The sequence below is a fragment of the Schistocerca nitens genome, chromosome 1, assembly GCF_023898315.1.
Source record: "Schistocerca nitens isolate TAMUIC-IGC-003100 chromosome 1, iqSchNite1.1, whole genome shotgun sequence".
Lineage (NCBI taxonomy): Eukaryota > Metazoa > Arthropoda > Insecta > Orthoptera > Acrididae > Schistocerca > Schistocerca nitens.
The window spans coordinates 709,229,228-709,251,950 of NC_064614.1; the positions used below are offsets into that span (position 1 = coordinate 709,229,228).

The window sequence follows — 22,723 nt, forward strand, 5'->3', positions numbered from 1 at the left end:
CTCCCCTGCCCATATGGGGCAGGGGAATGAAATCACAATAAAGAAAAAAAAAAAAAATAAGATGACAGGGATGGACGACGGCTCCGGAGATATGCACGGACGAATAGACGCTCAGCTGTTGAGCAACTGAAGTCCGGGTGAAACAAAGGCTACCAACAGCGTCTACTCAATGATCGAACGTTTCTGCGTATGGGCCTCTGCAGTAGGCGCCTCGTTCATCCACCCGTTCTGACTGCGGTCATCGACAACGTAGGCTGGAATTTGCACGCCAATACCGCAACTGGACGTCCACTGAATGGCGGCAGAATGTATTTTCAGATGAATCAAGTCCTATGTTCCATCAGCGGAAACGTCTGAAAGTAAACACCCTACAACAATCTGTGGAATGATCTATGCCGGAAGAGGGAGCGATATGGTCTGGGGAAAGTTTTCGTGCCATTACTGAGGTGATCTCGTCATTCTGGTAACCAAACTCGCCGGATCTCAATCCAATTGAGAACTGGTGGGACCATCTCGATGGTGCTGTTCGCGCCGTGGATCGTCAAGCAAGAAGCGTAGCGCAGCCGGCCACAGGGCTGAAGCTGGCATCGCTTCACAGCGCTATCGGTACCTTCCAGAACCTCACAGACTCTACAACTATATCTACATCTACGTGGATACTCTGCAAATCACATTTAAGTGCCTGGCAGAGGGTTCAACGAGCCACCTTCACAATTCTTTATTATTCCAATCTCGTATAGCGCGCGGAAAGAATGAACACATATCTTTCCGTACGAGCTCTGATTTCCCTTATTCTATCGTGGTGACCGTTTCACCCTATGTAGGTTGGTGTCAACAAAATATTTTCGCATTCGGAGGAGAAAGTTAGTGATTGGAATTTCGTGAGAAGATTCCGTCGCAACGAAAAACGCCTTTCTTTTAATGATTTCCAGTCCAAATCCTGTACCATTTCTGTGACACTCTCTCCCATATTTCGCGATAATACAAAACGTGCTGCCCTTCTTTGAACTTTTTCAATGTACCCCGTCAGTCCTATCTGCTAACGATCCCATACCACGCAGCAGTATTCTAAAAGAGGACGGACAAGCGTAGTGTAGGCAGTCTCCTTACTAGTTCTGTTACATTTTCCAAGTGTCCTGCCAGTGAAACACAGTCTTTGGTTAGCCTTCCCCACAACATTTGCTATGCGTTCCTTCCAATTTAAGTTGGTCGTAATTGTAATTCCTAGGTATTTAGTTGAATTTATGGGCTTAATATTTGATTGATTAATCGTGTAACCGATGTTTAACGAATGCCTTTTAGCACTCATGTCGATGACCTCACACATTTCGTTATTTAGGGTCAACTGCCAATTTTCGCACCATTCAGATATGTTTTCTAAATCGGTTTGCAATTTGTTTTGATCTTCTGATGACTTTACTAGTCGATAAACGACAGCGTCATCTGCAAACGACCTAATACGGCTGCTCAGATTGTCTCCCAATTCGTTTATGTAGATAAGGTAAGGTAAAGAGCCTATAACACCACCTTGGGGAACGCCAGAAATCACTTCTGTTTTACTCGATGACTTTCCGTCAATTACTGCGAACTGTGAACTCTGTTACAGAAAGTCACAAATCCAGTCACATAACGCAATTTCACTACAAGCCTCTTGTGTTGTGCAGTGTCAAAAACCTTCCGGAAAACCAGAAATACGGAATCGATCTGAAATCCCTTGTCAGTAGCACTCAATACTTCATGTGAATAAAAAGCTAGTTGTGTTTCACAAGAACGATTTTTTCTAAACCCATGTCGACTGTGCGTCAATAGACCGTTTTCTTCGAGGTAATTTGTAATGTTCGAACACAATGTATGTTCCAAATCCTGCTGCATATCGACGTTAATGATATGGGCCTGTAATTAAGTAGATTACTCCTAGTACCTTTCTTGAATATTGGTGTGACCTGTGCAACTTTCCAGTCTTTGGGTACGGATCTTTCGTCGAGCGAACGGTTGTATATGATTGTTAAGTATCGAGCTAATGCTTCAGCATACTCTGAAAGGAACCTAATTGCTATACACTCTGGACCAAAGTAAGGATTCCCTAAATCAGGATGGCCGGACGCGGGTTTGAACCGTCGCACTCCCGATTGCGAGTCCACTGTTCTAACCACTGCACCACTTTGGTGGGTAGAGAAAAAGTACCAGTCTAAGCTAAATCCTATTGCTTGTAAAGCTGCGACACTGAAAAACTAGAAGGAATTAAAAAATAATGATGGACATTTCAAGCGACTTTTCGGAACGATGAACTTACTGAATTATGCCACCTAACGCCCAAACTCATGCAGGTGAAATTCGCCGAGTAGATCACGGAACTGAAAAGTGTCTTTGTACTCTTATACTGCTTGCGTTCAGACACAGATACCAAAGCAAGTTTTAAACAACTGTTAGAAGATAAGGTTTTACAAATACTCAGCTGCCTTAGTTGTTGTGGTCTTCTGTCCAAAGACTGGTTTGATGCAGCTCCCCACGCTAGTCTCTCTCTCTCTCTCTCTCTCGTCTGATGAGGGCATCCTGTCACTGAACTCTTCACAGTAACTTAATCTGTGCCCTACTTCCTGTTCGAGCGAATTCCTCTCCCGTCATACCATTTTTTGCTGCTATCAGTCTATACTCGACTGACCAGAAATCCTTGTCTTCTTTCCACTTCACTTGAGTGACGTCCACTATATCTAGAGAGGGCCATTGCATTTCCTTTTTCAGATTTTCTAGCTACCCTACCACGTTTAAACTTCTGACATTCCACGTCCTGAGTCTTAGAACGTTATCCTATCGTTGATTATTCAGTCTTTTTCTCGTGGTCTCCCCCCCCCCCCCCACCCCCCCTTGGCAATCACCTCACAGAGATCCAAATGGGGAACTATTCATGAATCTTACGCCAATGAAGAGATCATTCTTTCCTTCCCTCTTTGGGCTTTTGTCCCGCACCAACGCGGGATCGGCCTTGTTAATACGGATTTGGCAGTGTTAGTTGCAGAGGGTAGCCGGATGCCCTTCCTGACGCCACCCCAAACCCCACAGGACGAAAGTAGTGTACCCCAGATGTATGTGTCAGGTGGAAACCGTGAAGTATTGCAAAAGTTTTCAGCTGCCTGGAGTCGTGTAACTGAGGCGGAACGTGGGGACCAGACCGGTGTTCACCTAGCGTGATGTGGAAAACCGCCTAAAGACCACATCCAGGCTAGCCGGAACATCGGCCCTCGTCGTTAATCCGCCGGGCGGATTCGATCCGGGGCCAGCGCGCCTACCCGAGTCCACGAAGCAGCGCATTAGCGCTCTCGGCTATCCTGGCGGGTTCCAATGAAGAGATCATCATTACACATTTTCAGTTACTGTCCACATGCCGTGTCGATACACATTACTTGTCTTTAATTCAGTTGTTTCTATTGCCTTCTGTATCATCATGGCGTTGATCATTGCTGATTCTGCCACCCTTAAGGCAGTTTCCCACTCCAAGGGCAAGAGAGTGCACTGAAACTCTGTCCGCTTTGACGAGTCCATTGGCAGAATGAGAATGGATTCTTATGCCGATATTCTTCGGCCACCAATGCTAATGACTTTTATTTAAAAAGTGGTGGGGTTCCAAACCGGTACCGAGGACGTTTTGATTACTATTTATAGACGCTGCCCCTAGACCACGGTATCATCGATGTACCACAGCAACAAATGAGAAATACCAACACGGATTTTAAGCCAGAGTGCAGCACCAAACACGCGAGGGGAATGCGGGTTTACTGCATACAATCACAATAGTGAGATGTTTCATGTTACACTAAAGCTACTAAGACTGATACCGTTCGCAGCAGACTGGTTGTTTAGATGAGTACTTTATTAATCAAAAACCACTCCCAAGTGCACACTGAACTTAGACACATCATTCTTGTACACTTCATATTCAGAACATACTCGAAAATAGCTAGTGATGCTCAATAAAGTACTCATTTACGTAGACATAGAAACGGCCTTGCCGCAGTGGATACACCGGTTCCCGTCAGATCACCGAAGTTAAGCGCTGTCGGGTGTGGCCTGCACTTGGATGGGTGACCATCCGAGCCGCCATGCGCTGTGGCCGTTTTTCGGGATGCACTCAGCCTCGTGATGCCAATTGAAGGACTGCTTGACCGAATAGTAGTTGCGTCGGTCACAGATCACAGCGACAGGGAGAGCAGTGTGCTGACCACACGCCTCTCCTATCAGGATCCTCATCTGAGGATGACACGGTGGTCGGCTGGTCCCGATGGGCTACTTGTGGCCTGAAGACGAAGTGCTTTAGAGTTTTATATAGACTTGACAAAAGGGTTGGGATTCCTCCTAATATTATGTCGGACTTCCTTTGACACGTGTAGTGCAACAATTCGACGTGCCATGGACTCAACAAGTCGTTGGTAGTCCCCTGCAGAAACATCGAGCCATGATGCCTCTATAGCCATCCATAATTGGAACAGTGTTTCTGAAGCAGGATACTGTGCACAAAATGATCTCTCGATTATGTCCCATAAATGTTCGATGGGATTCATGTTGGGCGAACTGGGTGTCGAAATCATTCGCTCAGACTGTCCAAAATGTTATTCAAACCGATCGCGAACAATTGTTTGTAGGTGACATGGCGCATTCCCATCCATAACATGATATCCATGAATACATCTACATCTACATCTACATCCATACTCCGCAAGCCACCTGACGGTGTGTGGCGGAGGGTACCCTGAGTACCTCTATCGGTTCTCCCTTCTATTCCAGTCTCGTATCGTTCGTGGAAAGAAGGATTGTCGGTATGCTTCTGTGTGGGCTCTAATCTCTCTCATTTTATCCTCATGGTCTCTTCGCAAGATATACGTAGGAGGGAGAAATATACTGCTTGACTCTTCGGTGAAGGTATGTTCTCGAAATTTTAACAAAAGCCCGTACCGAGCTACTGAGCGTCTCTCCCGCAGAGTCTTCCACTGGAGTTTATCTATCATCTCCGTAACGCTTTCGCGATTACTAAATGATCCTGTAACGAAGCGCGCTGCTCTCCGTTGGATCTTCTCTATCTCTTCTATCAACCCTATCTGGTATGGATCCCACACTGCTGAGCAGTATTCAAGCAGTGGGCGAACAAGCGTACTGTAACCTACTTCCTTTGTTTTCGGATTGCATTTCCTTAGGATTCTTCCAATGAATCTCAGTCTGGCATCTGCTTTACCGACGATCAACTTTATATGATCATTCCATTTTAAATCACTCCTAATGCGTACTCCCAGATAATTTATGGAATTAACTGCTTCCAGTTGCTGACCTGCTATTTTGTAGCTAAATGATAAGGGATCTATCTTTCTATGTATCCGCAGCACATTACACTTGTCTACATTGAGATTCAATTGCCATTCCCTGCAGCCGGCCGAAGTGGCCGTGCGGTTAAAGGCGCTGCAGTCTGGAACCGCCAGACCGCTACGGTCGCAGGTTCGAATCCTGCCTCGGGCATGGATGTTTGTGATGTCCTTAGGTTAGTTAGGTTTAACTAGTTCTAAGTTCTAGGGGACTAATGACCTCAGCAGTTGAGTCCCATAGTGCTCAGAGCCATTTTGAACCATTCCCTGCACCATGCGTCAATTCGCTGCAGATCCTCCTGCATTTCAGTACAATTTTCCATTGTTACAACCTCTCGATACACCACAGCATCATCTGCAAAAAGCCTCAGTGAACTTCCGATGTCATCCACAAGGTCATTTATGTATATTGTGAATAGCAACGGTCCTATGACACTACCCTGCGGCACACCTGAAATCACTTCTCTCCATTGAGAATGAGATGCTGCGTTCTGTTATCTAGGAACTCTTCAATCCAATCACACAATTGGTCTGATAGTCCATATGCTCTTACTTTGTTCATTAAACGACTGTGGGGAACTGTATCGAACGCCTTGCGGAAGTCAAGAAACACAGCATCTTCCTGTGAACCCGTGTCAATGGCCCTCTGAGTCTCGTGGACGAATAGCGCGAGCTGGGTTTCGCACGACCGTCTTTTTCGAAACCCATGCTGATTCCTACAGAGTAGATTTCTAGTCTCCAGAAAAGTCATTATACTCGAACATAATACGTGTTCCAAAATTCTACAACTGATCGACGTTAGAGATATAGGTCTATAGTTCTGCACATCTGTTCGACGTCCCTTCTTGAAAACTGGGATGACCTGTGCCCTTTTCCAATCCTTTGGAACGCTACGCTCTTCTAGAGACCTACGGTACACCGCTGCAAGAAGGGGGGCAAGTTCCTTCGCCTACTCTGTGTAAAATCGAACTGGTATCCCATCAGGTCCAGAGGCCTTTCCTCTTTTGAGCGATTTTAATTGTTTCTCTATCCCTCTGTCGTCTATTCCGATATCTACCATTTTGTCATCTGTGCGACAATCTAGAGAAGGAACTACAGTGCACTCTTCCTCTGTGAAACAGCTTTGGAAAAAGACATTTAGTATTTCGGCCTTTAGTCTGTCATCCTTTGTTTCAGTACCATTTTGGTCACAGAGTGTCTGGACATTTTGTTTTGATCCACCTACCGCTTTGACATAAGACCAAAATTTCTTAGGATTTTCTGCCAAGTCAGTACATAGAACTTTACTTTCGAAGTCATTGAACGCCTCTCGCATAGCCCTCCTCACACTACATTTCGCTTCGCGTAATTTTTGTTTGTCTGCAAGGCTTAGGCTATGTTTATGTTTGCTGTGAAGTTCCCTTTGCTTCCGCAGCAGTTTTCTAACTCGGTTGTTGTACCACGGTGGCTCTTTTCCATCTCTTACGATCTTGCTTGGCACATACTCATCAAACGCATATTGTACGATGGTTTTGAACTTTGTCCACTGATCCTCAACAGTATCTATACTTGAGACAAAACTTTTGTGTTGAGCCGTCAGGTAGTTTGTAATCTGCTTTTTGTCACTTTTGCTAAACAGAAAAATCTTCCTACCTTTTTTAATATTTCTATTTACGGCTGAAATCATCGATGCCGTAACCGCTTTATGATCGCTGATTCCCTGTTCTGCGTTAACTGTTTCAAATAGTTCGGGTCTGTTTGTCACCAGAAGGTCTAATATGTTATCGCCACGAGTCGCTTCTCTGTTTAACTGCTCAAGGTAGTTTTCACATAAAGCACTTAAAAAAATTTTACTGGATTCTTTGTCCCTGCCAACCGTTATGAACGTTTGAGCCTCCCAGTCTATATACGGAAAATTAAAATCTCCACCCAGAACTATAACATGGTGGGGAAATCTACTCGAAATATTTTCCAAATTATCCTTCAGGTGCTCAGCCACAACAGCTGCTGAGCCAGGGGGCCTATAGAGACATCCAATTACCATGTCTGAGCCTGCTTTAACCGTGACCTTCACCCAAATCATTTCACATTTCGGATCTCCGTCAATTTCCTTCGATACTATTGCACTTCTTATCGCTATAAACACGCCTCCCCCTTCACTGTCCAGCCTGTCTCTGCGGTATACATTACAATCTGAGTTTAGGATTTCATTACTGTTTACATCTGGTTTCAGCCAACTTTCTGTCCCTAGTACTATATGGGCGTTGTGACCGTTTATTAATGAGAGCAGTTCTGGGACCTTTCTATAGACGCTCCTGCAGTTTACTATTAGCACATTAATATTGTTATTCATTGTTGCATTTTGCCTACTCCTACCTTGCCGCGTCTCAGGAGGCGTCTTGTCGGGCCTAGGGAGGGAATTCTCTAACCTAAAAAAACCCCATGTGCACTCCACACGTACTCCGCTACCCTTGTAGCCGCTTCCGGCGTGTAGTGCACGCCTGACCTATTCAGGGGGACCCTACATTTCTCCACCCGATAGCGGAGGTCGAGAAATTTGCACCCCAGATCTCCGCAGAATCGTCTGAGCCTCTGGTTTAAGCTTTCCACTCGGCTCCAAACCAGAGGACCGCGATCGGTTCTGGGAACGATACTACAAATAGTTAGCTCTGATTCCACCCCGCGAGCGAGGCTTTCCGCCTTCACCAATTCCGCCAACCGCCTGTACGAACTGAGGATGACCTCTGAACCCAGACGGCAGGAGTCATTGGTGCCGACATGAGCAACAATTTGCAGTCGGGTGCACCCAGTGCTCTCTATCGCCGCCGGTAGGGCCTCCTCCACATCTCGGATGAGACCATCCGGCAAGCAGACAGAGTGAACACTGGCCTTCTTCCCCGACCTTTCCGCTATTTCCCTAAGGGGCTCCATCACCCGCCTAACGTTGGAGCTCCCAATAACTAATAAACCCCTCCCCCCGTGTGCCTGCTCGGACCTTGCTGAAGGAGCAGCCACATGTCCACTCACAGGCAGAGCAGGCGACGCCACACGGCCAGCCTCCACAGTTACCCTCCGCCTCGTGCGCCGCGAACGCCGCTGAACCCGCCACTCCCCTTGGGGAGAGGGTGGCCAAACCGCGCCCGGTACCCGCGAAGATGTCTCGACAGCAGGGACAGTGGGTGAAGCATGTAACACCTGGGGTGTACTTTGCGACGCACCAGACTCCCCACTGCCGCTACACTCCGAGGTAGCAGCCTGAAGACGGCTGACCGCGGCCATCAACACGTTCAGCTGTTCGCGAACAGTGGCCAGCTCCTCCTGCGTCCGTACACAGCAGTCACACATCCTATCCATCCTAAGGAATCTATTTACTGAAGAGAGTTAATCAACTTTTAACTAGACTGCTAATTCACTAAAGGCGGCTGATTATTGACTAAACTGTGATTGCTAGCAACTTCTTGTAGAAAGCAATGAAAATAGCACTACCTGTCTCTGGACTGTATTGAAAACAAACACTAGCACTACTGGCACTATGGTTGACTAAAGGGACTCTCTCTGACTGTATTCAAAACAAACACGAAATCTATGGAACACTATTAATAGCACTCGACAATTAAAGCTTCCTAAAAGCAAAAACACACGGAAGAAGAAGTGACAAGTAAGAAAAATACAGTTAATACTCAAATTAAGGTAGCTCGCTGCACAGCAGATGTGAAGCAGACGGCGGTTAGGACGACACTGACCCTAGCTGCAAATGGTAACCAAGTAGCCGAAAGTTACCATTTCTTGTCAATAATCGTTTCAGATAGACATAAGGATACAGTCCATTGCATGTAAACACAGTCCACACCATTATTGAGTCACCACCGGCTCCCACAGTGCCTTCTTGACGTGGTGCTCTTAGCAAAGACCCTAACGTCGATCGTCTGCTGCCATAGCCCATTATCACAAAGTTTCGCCACACTCCCCTGACGAATACGTTAGCCCTATGGCCCACATTGTTTTCTGCGGTTTTTTCACGCAGTGTTGCTTATCTGTTAACAGTGAAAACTCTACGCAAACGCCGCTCGTTTGGGTCGTTAAGTGAAGGCCATCGGCCAGTGCGTTATTCGTGGTGAGAAGTAGTGCCTGAAATTTGGTATTCTCGACGCACTCATGAGACTGTGAATTTCGGAATATTGAATTCCCTGACGACTTCAGAAATGGAATGCCTCGTGCGTCTAACTCCAGCTACCAATCGGCGCTCTTTGTCTGTTGATCCTTTCAGTCCTTCTGGCTACAATTGCGTACAGTAATTTTTACTGTGTCTTACCTGCAATATAAGTATTTTTTTCCCAATGGCAAACTGAGGCACATGTTTGTGAAGTTCAACCATTTCATCGCGCTCAAGCGCTGCCAACTGTTGGACATCACTATGAAAATATTAGCGAGTCAGTGTAGCAGCGTGAAGCAGCTCTTGACCACCAGAATATTAAGATATGCTTGGATGCACTGTACAGTTGAATATTATAATTTTTATTTGGAATGGAAATTATTGATTGATCATTTTATTTACTTCAATAGAGAAAATTTCATAATTAGTTATTTTAGTCCATAGCATGAGGCCAAGTGTACATTTTTTTTGAAAATTAGTACATATTTTTGTACAAATCTTGCATCTAAAATCTTTAAAAAATCACGTAAGAGCACTGTCACATAAAGAAAAATTTTCCTTCCTTGGGACAAATTCATGTCTGGAACGGTTAATTCCCATCGGGTGGCCATAATCTCGTCGGAAGTCTTTTCACGTGACTCACATGGATACAAATGACAGCTCCGCCAATGCACTCCCATTTTATACCTTGTGTAAACGATATTAACGTCATCTGTATAGATGCATATCGATAGGCTGGACGTGAATTGAACCGTCGTCCTCCCGAATCCGAGTCCAGTGTCGTAACCACTCCGCCACCTCGCTCGGACTTCTCATCTCAGAGTAGCACTTATGCCCAGTGTAAGCAGATACAGACAACAAATATTCTAATCTCTGTCTGTCATTACAATTTTTGCTCTCTGGTACCATAGATGTTATTCGCTCATATCTTCCTGTACCCTCGTCTAATTGGTGTTTTCCGAAAGTTTTTTTCTTCGCTGATTGTGTAGACATCCTCGTCATATCATACGTTATCAGTCCATGTAATTTTTAACTTCCTTCTGAAACACCAAATGTCAGTGACTCCGATTTTCAATTTTTCCACTTTTTCTGATGCCTGTGATTCAGTTTCATACAGAGCTGAAATCAAGACGTACATATTCAAACATTTCTTTCTCTTGTCTATATTCGATACTATGTAGTTCTCTGGATAAAGAAAGCCCTCTTTTCTTGTACTAGTCTGCTTCTTATATCCTTGTTGCTTCATGTTTCACTTTGACATCACAGTAACCTCATGCAGAACGCGAGGCGCTACCGAAGTAGCGTAAAGCTACTAACTGTTAAGTACCTGTCCTAGTAGGTTTATGTGGTTGCGTGTCTGTTACCTGAGGCTCAAACCGTAAAGCAGACAAGCATTTGCTTAATTAAATGTGGTCGACCGCCCAATACCGCCTTCGGCTGGACGGTAAGCTAGACACGCAATAGTTCTCTCTAATATTTCTGGCGCCAAGGACTAGATTTTATAAGAGTTCTTTGAAATTTTTGGTAAATCTTATTATAGATAAAAAATAAAAAAGGTAAATGCTATAATAAGATAAAAAATACAAAAATATTACATCTTAATTCTCCTTCAAAGTAATTTTTATTGAAGCTGTGGATTCAGGAAAACTCTTGATTGTCTAGTTATTTGATAACTAGTTTCGGCTTATATACAACCCACCTTCATATCAAAATAATAGACACTGATTAGTATTTCCTTGTTACAAGTACATTAATGAAATCACTCAGCGGGTCTAAGGCTTCCATCCAGTTATTCGTTGACTAGACTGCTGCTCAAGCTAGGAAAACGAACTCAGAAGTTTTAAATTTCGCTTTTAAGAAATAGTTCACGCAGAAGAATCATACAAACATATCGTAGTGTGGCTATTGAACGGACCACACAGTAATAGGCATATCTCGGGGAGATAAACAACAGAAACAAGTAAAACAAGTAAGTCGCCAGATCGTCATGGAATCCCAGTTCGGTTTTACAAGAGTACTCTACGGAACTGGCCCCCTTATCTAGCGTGCACTTATTGCGAATCTGTCATCGAGGGCAAAGTCAGAAGAGACTGGAAAAATGCGCAGAAAACTCCTGTGCATAAGAAGGGCAAAAAAACGGACCCGCAAAATTACAGACCACTGTCTTTAACATGGCATTGCTGCAGAAGTCTTGAACATATTCTCAGTTCTAACATAACCAATTTCCTAGCGACGGAAAAGCTTATGCACACGAATCAGCACGATTTTATAAAGTATCACTCGCGTGAAACGCAGCTTGTCCTTTTCTCACATAATGTACTGCGAACTGTGGATGAATGACAACAGACAGTTCTATATTCCTACATTTCCGTATTTCCGAAAAGCATTTAATATGGCACCCCAGAGAAGCGACATTTGAAGCCGCCTGCAGAACGATTTCCCTTCGCGAACATACATTTCGTGTATGCACAACGAAGACAAGATACGAGAAATTAGGGCTCAAACGGAGGCATGTAGACAGTCTCTTTTACCTCGCTCTAAGGAAAAGAAATGACTAATAGTGGTACAGGAAGTCCTCCGCCACGCACCATACAGTGGCTTATGGAGTATGTACGTCGATGTAGATGTAGTTGTAGATGTGGACAACTAACGGGTTCCGCATTTAAATGAATGAACGAATTACTGACAAATGTGTTGGAGGTACTTGCACAGAGCCAACGCATGCATAGTCAGCAAGTCTTGTCCGTTGTGCATGGTAGCAGCAGATGCGATCATTGCACTCCAAAGCATGTACTCTGTACTGCCTAGAACACTGTAAAAATGCACTCTAGGAGACAGAAAATTCTAGTGCGACTCATACTAAATAGAATAATCAGGGAATACTGACCGCATTTAAAAAATTGGCTCAGGTTTGTTTGATAGCAGAGAGAGTGCCATGTAGATGCTCAAAATTCTATATTGACAGACGCTTCAACATAGACATCGACTATACCGTGAAATTAAAATTTTTCAAGAACTACCATTGAGGAATCTAAGCACATACTAGAATCTTGGGGACCACGCAGACTAGACTAGTTACAACGAGCAGAGGCATATCGCTCGCCGTAAGTGAATGGAAGGGAGAGAAACCTGAATGAGGGGAACAGTATCACCTGGCCGTACTTCACAGTGGTTTAGTGAATAGATACTGATAGCAAAAACACGACGAAATCTGCTTAATAGCTTGTTGGCACACTTCTAGAACGCTATACAGCACCGATTCTGCATGACATCGATTTGACAAGTGCCTGATAAATTTCCGGGGGCCTGTGGCTCCAGATATGTACGCACAGGTTACTCAACGTATAAGTACCTACACTCTGCAGTTTATTAATGGTTTTAATGACCTAATGTTCCTTATTTACTGGCAAGAGGCATAGATTCCGAAGAACAATGCTAAACGGAAGAATGCAGACAGTTCTAACCTGATCTCTAATGCACAGATACTCGTCACGCGCAATAACGATCCCAAAAGAAAATTTTGTAATAAGTTAAATGAATTATTTCAGCTAGCAATAATTCTGAATACTCAAGCGGAACCGGATGAAAATCTAAATGCACATAATTGAAGATAATTAACTACGGTCGCCTGACCAAAAACGAATGAAAGATAAAATTGATTGACTGAATTTACAGTGAAATTATGTAATAATTATAACTGTAAAGGAAGAAAATAGCTGGCCAAAATTGCACACGCGCGAGTTTGTATTGTAAAGCTGCGTTGAACGTCAAGTGTTGGTGGTATATTCCAAATATTTGCAATTTATACAAACTAGTAATGGTTTCTAACTATCAAGATGTCAGTCGAAATTTACTGAAGTACGTTACTCATTGTAAGGCCTTTTGTTGTCAGATTCGATGAAACAAATACTCAAGGCGAATCACTTTTTCAGAGCATTATTCTCCAACAGTATTAACATGACTATATTACAATTCTTTAGGCAGTGAATAATGACAAATAAAGTCCATACATATACAAGAAACTAATTTAAAATTACAGAATTAATTAACTGTAACATCGTGAGGCACTGTGTTGTTGTGTTAATTATTCCGTGAACAGGTTGGTGACTTTTGGCTACGGAGCTGGCGCCGGATAGCTTCCCATATGTTTTCCACAGTGTTCAGACGGAGGCAAATCGGTGGCCAAAACATTACGTAGGTTAATTCTAATGCTCCTCAAAGTACTGTGGCTCATTTATGGCCTAGTGATATGAATAGTTATCTAGCTGTAAGATACTGTCTCCATCGAGGAAGATGTCAGACATGAAGGGATGAACGTGCCCCGCAGTAATCGGTTCGTCCATGTAGATGCTGAGCTAACCGCTGTTAGTCACATAGTTGGAAGTCCGAAGAGGAGATTCAAAGAAAGTCTCAAAGCTAACTTAAGGAAATGAAATATCATCGGGAAATATGACCCCTCGAATGCCCAGATTTCACAGAAAAGCCAATCTTACGTTTTCCGAATTAGAGAGACACGGATTACAGTCGAGCATCCAACTGAATGAATACTACGAGAAATCCTGAGAGGAAGAGACAGATTATCGACTGGATCCTTCAAATTTACTTGCGTTGAGTGTGATAGAACGACTATATCACCGAATTTGCTGCTAATCGTCCTAAAACACATTCATGCGGTCGAAAATTGTGCTCTCTCTCCAGTGGTCGCAAATAACAATAACAGTAGTGTTAATAATGTGAACTGCGGTATGCTATTGAAGAGATGTTGTCCATAGCCGCAGGCTTCCGGAGAAGGAAGACAGAGCTGTATGATATGTGCCGCTCATCACGTCTCAGTATGCTGCTTGACTATTCCGCAGTGTTTATTCGTTGTGCTTAGGGAAATCGAGTTTACGTACATATCGGGAAGGGAAATACAAGCCAGGTGCTAACTGTCAGTTTTGACAGTGGAAATAGAATTTTGAAGTTTGTCAGTAAAATTTTTCCAATGCTTGATGGTACCTGTGGTTCGAAATGTCGTTCTCATGGACTGGTTGATGTGGCTCTGAGCACTGTCGGACTTAACTTCTGAGATCATCAGTCCCCTAGAGCTTAGAACTACTTAAACCTAACTAACCTAAGGACATCACACACACACCCATGCCCGAGGCAAGATTCGAACCTGCGACCAAAGCGGTCGCGCGGTTCCAGACTAGCGCCTAGAAGCGCTCGGCCACTCTGGCCGGCTCTCATGGACTGTTTTTGGTCTATGGATATTAAGACACTATTGCACATCACGTATGAAATCAGTAAGAACTGAAGGGGTATGTCTGACAGAACTGAAGAAACCCTCATAAATTTATTACGCGATTATCATCACCGATATTGGAAGTCAAAGATCTACTTAAGGGTGGCACCATAGGCTACCACTCGTGATAGTGATGTGATAACGTAAATATCTATTATTGTATTCGTGTTGAGACCAAAAGACGAGACATATGTTGACTGCAGACAACATGTATCAACACGATTAAACTTTGAGAAACGTAAGAGACTCATCATTTTTAGATTATGTGCTGATCATTTAGTCTGATGAGTCAAGGCACTCTATATAGCCATTATACTTGGGACAATACCCGTCTTCGTAGCCGAGGTCAGACTGTCTTTGGCAGTGCAATGGGGCAGTCATGCTATTGTGTTTTAGTATGCGGAGCGAGAGCTCGCCTTGTTTACATCCTAATGACCGTTACTTAATGGCCGGCTTAGCGTCTACGATACATGGCGAATCGCTACCATAAATCTACTCTCCGATTTACTTTTTGCGGTGACTATTCCCCTGGAGTGTTTTCTGAGAGATGAAGTCAAGATTATGGCAGCCGACATGACAGGCACACGCTTGTTGATTGTGAACAGCACGGTCTATGTTAAAGCCGTCAACGACGTGGCGTGTGAACGCATCCTAAATGAGATCAAACAGGTACTCTGCTTCTGTCATGCCAATGGCAATGTCGTAGTAGTGATCAGCGATCATTCCAACTTAGGCTTTCGTATAAAATTCGATTTCGAATTGCTTTTCAAACTTCTAGCAGAGGAATTTGTTCTGGCGCTCCGACCATATGTCACAGTCCATGGCCGTAATGCACAGAAACGGACTCAATTTCGGGCGTATTATGTCCTTAACGGCGTCTGACAAATATAATTGATCCCTAATACCATGTCGCATCCTATCTACAGATTGGGGGATGCCATGCCATAATCGCGCATGACGGTCAACCTAGAATGAGTTCTAGGTGGCGGAATGAAGACCACCTTAGATCGGAATGCCTACAATGACGCATTACGCAGTTTCTTGCCGGCGACAGGCCACCCCCATTGCAAAGCTCGGTGCTGCTTAAGACCTACGCTGGAACTCTTTTTTTTTCCAGCCGCCTCACAACAACTCCCGGACGCCATCACTGAGCAAGATCATACTTTTATAGAGGGTGCCTCAGGCGGCCCTCCGCCTCGGCCATCATTTGACCCCGCTCCGACGAAGCCAATGCTGCTGACCACTGACCCACTCCTTGGCAACAAGATGAACCTCAAGTCGCTCATTGTTCCTACAGCAGTCTTCCTACCAGAGCGACGCGACACCCTGGCATCATCGAACACAGGAGGTTGCGTGAGGAAACAACGTTGTCCAAAATGTCGAAAGAGAAGGTGCTGAACCGTCTCCAAGCAGGACGATATGTTGCAGGCCAAGGTTGAGGTCACTGTCGACCTGAACGACACCCATGGAATCGCCATCGATGAAGGGGACAACACTGTGGTGACATCTACCGGCGTGCCTGCGCCTGCCCCCCACAACACCGTGAAAATGGCGAACTAACATGGATTTAGTTCTGCCAATACCCTCACACCATCTTCGGTTGACCAAACGGATGATACATCAGTGTCCACCTCCACGGTATGGGCAAAGAGGAGGTCGAGAGCAGGACGCACCAAAGGAGCTTGCATCGTTGGCGCCGTTCCACTAATCACATTGTTAACTAAGATCAACACCAACAGCGTCAGTTCATGGATGAAAATATACCTTATGAGGCAGATGTTCTGGGCTTCTGATATTGATTTCGCCCTCCTGCAGCCAGTCTTCCGAATACAAACGGCTATACTGCCTACATATCCACAGGGGTCCCCATTGGCTGCGGAATAGCCATCTACATTCGCAAAGGGCTTCCTGCCACTAACGTCACTTTCTTCTCACGAGATAGGAGTTCGGAAATTATTTGGGCGTTCTTAATTAATATCTATGTCCCGTTGAACACCACTCGATGGCACAAAAGCGTCCAGTTTCATTCTGAAGACATGACACTGCTCTTTTAAGGACTATATGATCACGCCTGTTAGGAGGCGATTTTAACTGTGTTCTGCACCCAGTATCAGGCTCTACCTCTACTGTGTGCCACGAGCTACATTCAGTGGTGGCCTCCTGCTCCACGATGCCAAGGAAATCCAACATGGCGACCGTTCTGCCCATACATATCTTAGAAACCATTCGGCATGTTATCTTGACGGGATATATATCTCGTGGAATCGTGTATCTGATATGGAACGCCAAATGCTGGCAGCTGGCCTTTTCCAACAATTACTCTTGTATTAGTACTGTCCTCCTTCCGTCCCAATCTGTATGGCGCAATCGAAAGGAAACTGAATAGATCTCATCTGAACGCTCCAGCTTGTCGGTAGCATATTGCTGCGTCACGGGTGGCCTGATAGCGATGCCTTTCCAGCTACCGCTTGACGATGACATGGTAGAGGGACTGCTGCAAACCAGCGATCTGGAGGGCACTGATGCAATATCGGAAGGTCTTGACCAAATGGCATCACAACACCGTCAACGTCTACTATGCAATCCTCTGAGATCTGAACTCCCAGCCATGATCACAAGGCGACTAGATGGAATAGCACAAAACGAAAGCAGGGGTAATTGCACTGGCACGCCACAAATTGCAGGGGAAAATGATACGGATGCTACGCCACGACCAGGCGGAATTGAAAATTCCATTCACACATCTTAAAGTGTCTGAAAAACGACGGCGTCGTCGACTGCTCATCTACACTCTGGTCACGCCACATGATTTTCAGGTGAACTATCAGAATGACATCGTTAATGCATTCATGGAAAACTACCGATGTACTTACAGGAAAGAGGATGCCAATGCCGGTGCGAAGACGCCTCTTGCAATACGTCATACGTGCCCTCACCCACACGGAGGTGGATATTTAAACGGTGGTGGTCACATGAAATGAAGTTGATGACGCAATCGACAAACCTACTGTCAACGGATTGCCTGGCATCGACGGTTTACTTTTTGAGTTTTACCGTGCCTTTCAGGGGCTCAGCGTGCTGCGGTGGAGGACTACCTTCCAGGAGCTGGTGACAGCTGACCAAGCAGTGCCACCTGCATTTGTTGCTGGCATCATCATTCCAGTCCACAAACCATCCTGTAGTTCGATGTTCACATGCTATCGACCGCGTGGGCGTCACGGCTCCCTTCATTGACGTCCTCAGCCCTTTTACAGTGTTGCCAGTACCTGAATCCAAATCAACGACAAGGGTGCCCACTCTCTACCCTCCAATACGCTGTTGGCCTAAAGCCTCTGATTAGGGACTGTCTACTGAGCTCTCCAGACTCACCCTTTGCTATCACACTTTTCGTTGCCAGGCATACGCTGACGACCTCTTACTCCTCCTCCGCTCTGGATCTGAGTTTCGAGCAGTCCTCAAACTGATTACATGCTACACGGTTGCTGCAGGCAGTACCATGAACATGGCTAAATCTTCTGCGATGTACTTCAGACAGGGCATCCAGGAAGGTGAAGTAGCAGCCCTGCCCCAAGTGTGGACTTTCCGGTACCCTCATTGTCACACGCAAAGACGCGACGAATTTCCGCCGTCTGTTACACGTCATTCGCAACGACGTCCGCCAGAGCCTCCTGCGCCACCGGGAAACCCATCAATGCGTTGAGTGGCGTCTAAATTGGTCCACGTTACGCAAGTGCTCCCTCTACCGATTGGGCGCAACTTTAACGGCCCTTAGACACTGTCTTATGGTTGGTTCCATGTTTGAATCCTTTATGAGACTCTTACGCTCCTTCCTCAAGATGGCGGCCTCGGTCTCGTCAACGTCTAAATGCAAGCCGCAGCATTGTATATGCGTCCTACGAGAAAACTCATGCACGTTCTTGTGTCTGCGTCTCTTCACGATGTAGGTCTGTCAGCCACGTCGCACCACACCTGTCACACATTATGGCTTCCTTCATTGACCACAGTTATGCACATACCGGTCTTCCAGACACCAGTCCATACAGGTTTAAAGATTTTTATAAATTGCTATTGCACGGCATTCCCCATAACATACTGGAGATCAAATATCCGTTCATCTGTAGACGTCTGGGCAATGTGTTTCCACATAGCCAACAGGAAATTTGCCACGAAACAGCAACTGCACAGTATCAGCTTCTTGGATTCTCTTCTTTGTGTGCTTTTCTGGTATCTCGACAATGACCACCGCTGTCTGACCTGCACCTCTTCAGACGACGTCTGGCGATTAATGCAAACAAGTGACTGCGTGCTACATCCGGGTGCCACGGGATGCGATCGAACCGCGAATGTTTCTATACTCAGAGCACACGTACTTTCCCACCGCCAAATATCACTCCCTTACGTGGGTCAAGTGGTGGGCAGTCAGTTACCTTTTCCGTGAGTGAGCAAAATCTCGCCTCGACTTTAGGAACTATTTACAAGCAGCCAATAGAGTGCTCGAACACAAGCCAAATTACCAACTATCTTCAATGTATCTTTCTTAAATCCCCACTTCGTTTGGGAGGTATTGGTAGCTGATGGCACCTACCCCTCGGTGGTGGCTGAGGGTTATCCGTATATGATCTATTCCACACCTGACCGCCACAGATGGAAGAGCGTGCAGTAAATGCGCGGTTGTTTGTTTTGCTTTTCGTTTAGCTTCATCCCTCTTCTATCGCCCAGTACTAACCCCATCCCGGCTCCTATGCATGACAGACGTAGGCCTGCCACATGGTAAAGTGTTCTTCCCCTCCCCCCCCCCCCTGCCCTCTCTTTCATCTTTTCTCCTTCTTCCGTGATTCGGGCTTTGGCACATGGAAGCCCATCCGTGTTATCTCCCTGGGCACCTCGGGCACAGCGACACTTATACTTTTCGGTTCCTTGTCCTTTTCGGTTCCTTGTCCTTTTCATTTCCAATGAGGATTCAGTTTTGTTTTTTATGTAGGTTACGTATGATAACCATAATTTCATAATAATAATAATAAAAGCCATACACTTCAGTTGATTTCCATGTCTCCAACTTCCTAAGCCGCAATGGCTCGATGCCGGTGAAGGGGTAGTGTGGTCAGGTCTCGGGATTTGCCCCTGAAAACTCTGCCCCCAAGGCCACTCCGGACCATTCCTATCCATAAAAATAGGTCGCTAACGAACACCTGTGCGGTGGCGCTCCATTCTGAAGTAAGGCCGTTCGAATCCTGTTGAAGGATGTTATTTTCACTGCTAGTATTTGACCAGAAGGCGGAAGAGAGCCGGCAGGTGTGGCCGAGCCGTTCTAGGCGCTTCAGTCTGGAACCGCGCGACCGCTACGGTCGCAGGTTCGAATCCTGCCTCGGGCATGAATGTGTGTGATGTCATTAGGTTAGTTAGGTTCACGTAGTTCTAAGTTCTAGGGGACTGATGACCTCAGATGCTAAGTCCCATAGTACTCAGAGCCATTTGAACTATTTGGGGAGGAGAGGACATGGCATAAAGTTCCTGATCACCAGTCTTTGCGCCAGTGCCATGGATTAAATTCCAAACCACTCCGCAGTGTCTCATGAAGTGTGGGCATATGACAGGGTTGATGGCAATCCATCCGTCAGATGGAGAGAAGTAGGCTATGTGTTGGCACCAAGTCTCACCTTCTCCTTTCTCTTATTTTCTTCAACACAAACAAAACACATTGCTACACACAAACACACACAAACACACACACACACACACACACACACACACACACACACACACACACACACACACACACAGACACACAGAACAGCTACACTGACATACGCAGCTCATACTTTACGACGGAAAGGTGCCTGCCGGCGCGTAGGATAGGGAAAGAGTTCCAATGGTCTTCCAAACATTCATACCATAAGCCTTTAACTTTTTTTTGACTTGTGACGTCCACTGTTCAGTCAACAAGTATCGTTTCGGATAGCCTTCAGATATTAATAAAAAGCTAAACTTCTCGATAAAGAACTGAGTCTCGCGCGATGGATCTGCTACTTGCTATTCAGTAGCTACTCACGAAACTAAGTGCACTCGGATACACCCCTCCCCTCCCGCCCATCAGCCCCCCTCCCCACTCTCCTCACCCTTCCACAGCGAAAAAATCCATGTTAATATACAGATTTGATCCCAGGCCTTCAGATGACATTCAGACAACCTAAACACTTAGATTCTTTAAACCTTCATCGATTCAAGCTAATTTAGCTTGTCTTGAAGTGTCCTCGTGGGAGCAATCTTAAATCTGTCTCAACAATGCTTAAGGCATGTCTAACAGAAACTAAGGGCGTCCTTGAAAATGAATTGTAACGGAGCGCAAAGTAATGTAAACATAAATAAATTACTAAATGTAAAACTTGAGAAGAAAAATAAGTTTTCAAGTTTGGCTGACCTTGTCAGCAAGGATGAATATTTCTTAAAATAATAAAACATTGTCTACATGCAACGTGAACCAAAAGGATGCTCTTTGGATGTCCGAAAAAACTTATCATATACTAAGAAGCCTACAATTGGAATTTGTTCTTGCTTTTGCGTATGTAAAAACAAGTAATACACTGCAAGACTCATAAGAAGTTACTTCATTCTGCTGGCTTCCTGGATTTATAGCCGGCCGCGGTGGTCTCGCGGTTCTAGGCGCGCAGTCCGGAACCGCGCGACTGCTACGGTCGCAGGTTCGAATCCTGCCTCGGGCATGGATGTGTGTGATGTCCTTAGGTTAGTTAGGTTTAAGTAGTTCTAAGTTCTAGGGGACTGATGACCACAGCTGTTAAGTCCCATAGTGCTCAGAGCCATTTGAACCTGGATTAATATTCGAGTGATTGAATGGTTCCTCCGGATTAAAGACGCGTTATGTCAGCTAAAGTAAGATATAGATATTTCTTAAACAGGTCGTGATGTTTTCTTGCCTTATTTCTGTTGGAAGGTAATATGTTGTTTCGTTTACAAGTACCTGTCGCACGACTAGAGGCACTATAGAGCCGTTGCTGTTTCGCACCTCCATACTGTTCAAAGATGTGAATATCTCATCTAAAAAAAAGCAATGCTATAATGTCTCACATTACTAAGCCCACCTGTTAGTATTTCGTGAACATATTCGTAGTGGTAAGGATTGTAGCTAAGTGACCTGGAAATGACTCAGACGTTTGCTTGAGACAGCTGAAAATAGCACTTACTCAATTCCTGCAGCTATTGTATGCGTTTCATACGGTGCAGTTACGGGATCATGGAATTTAGTGCCCTGAATTATTTACTCATCTGTGTTGTTCCAGACTTGACCCACGCGGACAACGTGGGAGGCTGCATGATCTAAATATTTAGACAACGGATATTCGGAGGATACTAAAAGCATAATATACACTATGTGATCAAAAGTATCCGAACACTTGGCTGAAAATGATTTACAAGTTCGTGGCGCCCTCCATCGGTAATGCTGGAGTTCAGTATGGTGTTGGCCCATCCTTAGCCTTGATGACAGCTTCCACTCTCGCAGGCATAGGCTCAAACAGGTGCTGGAAGGTTTCTTGGGGAATGGCAGCCCATTCTTCACGGAGTGCTGCACTGAAGAGAGGTATCGATGTCGGCGGTGAGGCTGGCACGAAGTCGGCGTTGCAAAACATCCCAAAGGTGTTCTGTAGAATTCAGGTCAGGACTTCGTGCAGGCCAGTCCATTACAGGGATGCTATTGTGAAACCACTCCGCCACAGGCCGTGCATTATGAATAGGTGCTCGGTCGTGTTGGAAGAAGCAGTCACCATCCTCGAATTGTTCTTCAACAGCGGGAAGAAAGAATGTGCTTAAAACACCAATGTGGGCTGGTGCTGTGATAGTGCCACGCTAAACAACAAGGGGTGCAGCCCCCTTCATGAAAAACACGACCACACCATAACACCACCGTCTCCGAATTTTACTGTTGGCACTACACACTCTGGCAGA

At 45.3% G+C, this 22,723-nt stretch overlaps 1 protein-coding gene and 1 pseudogene across 1 annotated transcript in view; both read left to right on the top strand.

Moving 5' to 3' along the window:
- The window catches only part of LOC126259850 (high-affinity choline transporter 1), a 357,917-nt gene that overhangs the window by 58,187 nt on the left and 277,007 nt on the right, over positions 1-22,723 (top strand). The gene's annotated exons all lie outside the window — the stretch shown is intronic.
- LOC126207126 (5S ribosomal RNA) lies at positions 3,994-4,117 on the top strand (annotated as a pseudogene).